The following is a 6,160-nucleotide window of genomic DNA, read 5'->3' as shown; positions in this document are numbered from 1 at the left end:
GCCCATTCCCACACTGTCTTTTTCATTCTTGCCTCCTGTGACATAGGTTAATTGATCACACAGCATGGGTTTATTTCTGTGCTCTCTGTTTTGTTCTATTGATCTGTGTCTCTCTTTTTGTGTCAGCACTGTACTGTTTTGATTACTACAGCTTTGTAGTATATCTTGACACCTGGGAATGTGAAACCTCCAACTTATTATTAACAATATTCTTCCAGTCCATGAGCATGGAGTATCTTTCCATTTCTTATTGTTGTCTTCAGTTTCTTTCATCAGTATCTTAGAGTTTTCAGAGTTTTCACCTCCTCAGTTAAGGTTTTTCCTACAGATTTTTTTCTTTTCAGTACAATTTTAAGTGAGATTGTTTTTTTAATTTTCCTTTCTGCTACTTCATTAGTAGTGTATAGAAATGCAACTGATTTTGATATTTTGTATCCTGCAACTTTACTGAATTCATTTATTCTAATAGGTTGTGTGTGTGTGTGTGTGTGTGTGTGTGTGTGTGTGTGTGGTCTAAGGGTTTTCAACATATGTCATTTGCAAATAGAGACAGTTTTACTTTTTCTTTACAATTTGGATGCATTTTGTTTCTTGTCTGATTGCTGTGGCTAGGACTTCTAGTACTATATTAAATAAAAGTTGGGAAAGTCAACACCTTTGCCTTCTTCCTGATCTTAGAAGAAAAACTCTCAGTTTTTCACCACTGAGCATGATATTAGTTGTGGCCTTTATTATGTTGAGATATGTTCCATCTAAACCCACTTTGTTGAGAGTTTTTATCATGCAGATGTTGAATTGTGTCTAGTGCTTTTTCTTCATCTAATGATTTTTATTTTTCATTTTATTGATGCAATGTATCATATTCATTGATCTGTAAATATTGAACCATCCTTGCATCTCTGAAATAAATCCTACTTGATCATGGTAAATTATCCTTTTCATGTATTGTTGAATGTGATTTGCTAATACTTTGTTGAGGATTCTTATATCTATATTCATAGGGATATTGGCCTGTAGTTTCCTTTTATTGTAATGTCTTTGGTTTCGGTATCAGGGTAATGCTAGCCTCATAGAATGTATTTTGGGAGCTTTCTTTCATCTATTTTTTGGAATCCTTTGAGGAGAATAGATATTAGCTTTTCTTTAAATGTTTGCTGGAATTCATCTGTGAATCCATCTGGTCCTGGACTTTTGTTTGTTGGGAATGTTTTTATTACTGATTCAATTTCATTACTAGTAATTAATCTGTTCAGATTTTCTCTTTCTTTTTGATTCAGTTTTGGAAGAATTGTGTGTTTCTAGGAATTTGTCCATTTTTTTTCTAGGTTGCCCAATTTGTTGGCATATTGTTTTTCATAGTGGTCTCTTATAGTCCTTTGTATTTCTGTAGTGTTGGTTATTATGTCTTCTTGTTCATTTATGATTTTATTTATTTGGGTCTTCCCTCTTTTTTTTCTTGATAAATCTGGCTAAAAGTTTATTCATTTTGTTTACCTTTTCAAAGAACTGGCTCTTGGTTTCATTGATCTTTTCTATTTTGTTAGTCTCTATTTCATTTATTTCTGCTCTAATCTTTTTCCCCCCTTCTGCTAACCATGGATTTTGTTCATTTTTTTTTCTAGTTCCTTTAGGTGTAAAGTTGGAGTGTTTATCTGAGATTTTTCTTGTCTCTTGGAGTAGGCCTTTATCACCATAAATTTCTCTCTTAGAACAACTTTCACAGTGTTTCAAAGATTTTGGACCACTGTGTTTTCATTCTCATTCTCATTTGTCTCCATGAATTTTTTAAATTTCCTTCTGATTCTTCATTTACCCGTTAGTTGTTTAGTAGCATGCTGGTTAGCCATCACATGTTTGTGTTTTTAAAATTTTTTTCCTATGATTGATTTCTAATTTCATATTGTTGTGGTTGGGAAAGATTCATGATATAATTTCAGTCTTCTTAAATTTACTGAGACTTGTTTTGTGGCCTAATGTGATCTATCCTGGAGAATATTTTATGTGCACTCGAAAAGAATGTGCATTCTGTTGTTTTTGGATGGAATGTTCTGTGTATATCTATAAAGTCCATCTGGTCTAATGTGTTGTTCAAAGATACTGTTTCTTCATTTTCTGCCTGTATGACCTATTCATTGATGTAGGTGGGATGTTAAACTTCCCTATTATTGTATTAGCATCAGTTTCTCCCTTTATGTTTATTAATGTTTGCTTTATGTATTTAGGTGTTCCCCTTTTGGGTGCATAGATATTTACAATTGTATTCTCTTGTTGGATTGATCCCATTATTATGTAATGACATTCTTTGTCTCTTGATGCAGTCTTTGTTTTAAAGTCTATTTTGTCAGATGTAAGTATTGCTACCTGGCTCTTTTTTTGCTTCCATTTACATGGAGTATCTTTTTTTATTCTTCACTTTCGGTCTATATGTGTCTTCACATCTGAAGTGAGTATCTCTCTCTCTTTTTTTTTTTTTTTATCATGTTTTCCTTTTAATTGACTACTTAATTCACATTGTTTCTTCTCTTGGCTGTTATTTTGGTAACAATTAGGTCCCCACCTCTCAAGAACATTGTTTCCCAGCAGGCTGACACAGAGCCATTGTGAACACAGGCCCCAAACTAGGGCTTTTGGAATAACAACAACGACAAAAATAGCCTTTCTTTTCACCTAGGAAGGGATTGTGAATCAGAGGGTCCAAAGCTCCAGTTTCCAAACACAGAAAACACTGGGAGTTGAGGTAAAAATGGAAACCAAAGTGCATCAGAAATGAAATATAGTATTCCCTCATATATTCAAGGTCAGGATGGTTTTCGAGAAAGAAGTATCTGATCATTTGGCCTCTTGTATTAGGAATGGCCCCACTCCAGCATTTTTAAAGAAAGATGTTCTTGTTTCTATTTCATTTCCTAAAGGGGTATGAAATCTAATATAATCAGTAAGAATAAATCAGCTCACTCACAAGATACTCCCAGATAATGTGCTGATCATAGCACATTATTTCAAAGTGACAAAATTCAGGATAATCTGAGAAAAGAATTCAAAAGTGACAGCTACATTTGCTGATAGGTTTATGTGAGACACACATACATGTTTTTCCAGTGTATATGTCAAAAGACCAAGACCATCAAGATCATCAAAATAAGTTATTTTGTACATTATAATGCACAGAACAACAGAGGGAAGGACAGTTTCTCAGAGAATGACCAAAAGGCATTTTGCAAAAGGTTCATATCACTCCTAGGCAGAAGGACTGGAGCCCAGTGCCTTATGTCCTTTTATTAGTTTGACCCTTCCTCTTCTTTGGTTGCAGTGGCCTCAGTGGGAGCTGTCTCTTCTAAACGTTCTGCTGACTTTTCCTCTTCCTCCTCCACCTCCTCCTCATCCTCCTGGGAATAGAGGTCAGGTATTTCTGCATACATTCCTGCATGACCCAGAACTGGTCTACACAGTCTGACCCCTTGACATCCTCTGTGCTATGGTAGAAGCAGGAAAAGGCTGACTTGAACTGTTCTTCATAGGGGCCACTGGCCATTCCCCCAAGACATGGGCAGTTCCAATTAATGTCTCCATTTGGCAGGATCAATCCATACTCTTCATACGGATCGTTGGGGTCATCAGCCACCAGCTCTGCTTTGCTGGAGTTTCATGGTCTTCTTTGGTCCCAAATATAATTAGATCCTTCCCTTCCTGCCAGCAGTAGGCCATGGTTTGCAGCTCAGGCACTCAGACCTCCCAGCAATAGTGGTGGGGGTAGCACAAGCAGAGGAGGGCTCACAGCTGTGACCTCTGAAATGAGTCTCTTGTAGGAAGCATATAGATTATTGTTGTTTTTTAAATCCATTCCACCACCCCCATGTCTTTTGATTAGAGCATTTAGACCATTTATATTTAAAGTAATTATTGATAGGAATGTACTTATTGCCATTTTGTTACTTTCTGGTTGTTTTTATAGTTCTTTTTCCTTCTTGCTCTCTTTCCTTGTGATTGATGGCTTTCTGTAGTATTATGCTTGCTTTTCTTTCTCCTTATCTTGTGTGTATCTGTTGTAGGTTTTGGGCTTGTGGTTGCCATGAGATCCATATATAACATTTTAAGTATATAGCAGTCTATATTATGGTCTATATTATGGTCTATATTATGGTGGTCACTTAAGTTTTAACACATTCTGAAAGAACTGCTTTTTTACTCCCCTGTCCACCATGTCTTACTTATATGTTGTCATATTTTACATCTTTTTGTTCACAACTTCTTTATTTCTAATTATGGCCTTTTCTTTTCCACTGAAAGAACGCTTCTTGTTAGTGGTGATGAGCTTCTTTAAATTTGTTTGTCTGGAAAACTCTTTATCTATCCTTCAATTCTGAATGATAACTTTGCCAAGTAGAGTATTTTTGGTTGTAGATTTTTTTTTTCTTTCAGTACTTTGAATATATCATGCCATTCCCTTTTGGCCTATCAAGTCTCTGCTGAAAAATTAGCTGATAGCCTTATGGGGTTTCCCTTGTATGTAACTTCTTCTCTTTTACTGTCTTTAAAATTCTCTTTATCCTTAACCTTTGATATTTTAATCATTATGTGTTATGGTGTTAACATCTTTGGGTTTATCTTGTTTGCAATTCTCTTTGCTTCCTGAACAAGGATTAGTATTTCCTTCCTCAGGTTAGGGAACTTGTTAACTATTATTTCTTTAAATAAGTTTTCTGCTCCCCCCCCCCCGCCTCCTTGTGAGACCCCTGTAGTGCACATATTTGTTCATTTGATGTTGTCCAACAGATAATTGTTTAAAGTTATTTCTTCCTTTTATTGTTCAGTGTGGATGCTTTCCATTACCCTATCTTCCAGATCTCTGGTCCATTCTTCTGTATCGCTAATGTACTGTTGATTCCTTCTAGTGGGTTTTTCATTTCAATTATTGTATTCTTCAACCCTGATAGGTTCTTTTTTATGTTTTCTCTCTCTTTGTTGACGTTCTTACTGAGCTCTTCCACTCTTCTCTCTAGTTCAGTGAGCATCTTTATGATTATTACTTTAAACTCTTTATTCAGACATATTACTTTTCTCTGTTTTATTTAGTTCTTTTTCTGAGGTTTTTGTCTTGCTCTTTTGTTTGGAGCATATTCCTCTGTATCATTTTGCTTGACTTTCTGTTTGTTTCTATGAATTAGGTAGTATAGCTGCTTTTCCTAACTTGAAGGAAAGTGTCTCATTTTGCTTATTTTCTTATGTTTGTTTCTATGAATTAGGCAGAATAGCTGCTTTTCCTAAACTTGAAGGAATAGCTCTTTCTCCTAAATTTGAAGTATGATCGTCCCCTCTGTAGACTATATATGCCTGGTGATTCTGGCTGTCTGTCTGGAGTCTTTGGGTGCTCCATGCTGAGGCTGCCCTAGTGGGAAGGCCAGAGCTGATGTGGATGTAGGCTGGGACAGTCCCAGGGCTCTCTGTGCAGAGGGTACCTTGGCAGGACAGCTGAAGCTGAAGTGGTGCAAGTCAGGAGGTCCTGAGGTTCTCCCTACAGAGGGCACCCTAGCAGGACAGCTAAGGCTGAAGTAGGTGTGGGCTGGTGCAGTCCCTTGGCTCTCTATGCAAAGGTTACTCTGGCAGCACAGCTAAAGCTAAAATGGGGGCAAGCCAGGGTGTCCTGAGGCTCCCCATGTGTGTGTGGGGGGGGGGGGTTCCCTGATGGGGTGGCTGGAGTCAAAATGGGACATGGGCCAGGAGGTCCAGGGTGCTCTATACAGAGGATGCCCTGGGAGGACAGCTGAAGCTGAAGTAGATACAAGTGAGGGTTTCCCAGGACTCTGTGCACAAAGGGTGCCCTGGTGGGGTGGCTGGAGCCTAGGCAGGAATCAGCCAGGGTTTTCAGAGCACTCTGTGCCAGGGGTGCCCTAGCAAGCCATCTGAAGTCAAAGTTGTATGGGCCTAGAGTGTTCTGAAGTGATTTGTGCCTGTGTCATTGTGTCACGATGGCGATAGTGAAAGCTAACAGGAGGTATCCCAGTGTGCTGTATGCTGGGGTGGCCTCAGTGGGATGGCTGGGGTTAGTTTAGGCCAGGGACCCAGGACTCGCTGAGATGAGACGCTGGCTGGGATACCTGGACCCTGCTCCTGTCCATACTATCTAAGTGGAAAAGGAACACAACTGTGGCATTAGCCATCC

General features: G+C 38.2%; 1 pseudogene; it reads right to left on the bottom strand.

The window, feature by feature from the left end:
- Positions 1-3,278: 3,278 nt before the first annotated feature.
- Positions 3,279-3,841, bottom strand: LOC101082512 (annotated as a pseudogene).
- Positions 3,842-6,160: the final 2,319 nt, after the last annotated feature.

The sequence above is a fragment of the Felis catus genome, chromosome C2 (assembly GCF_018350175.1).
Source record: "Felis catus isolate Fca126 chromosome C2, F.catus_Fca126_mat1.0, whole genome shotgun sequence".
In the NCBI taxonomy this organism is placed as follows: Eukaryota; Metazoa; Chordata; class Mammalia; order Carnivora; family Felidae; genus Felis; species Felis catus.
This window is presented reverse-complemented; position numbering and strand designations above follow the sequence as displayed.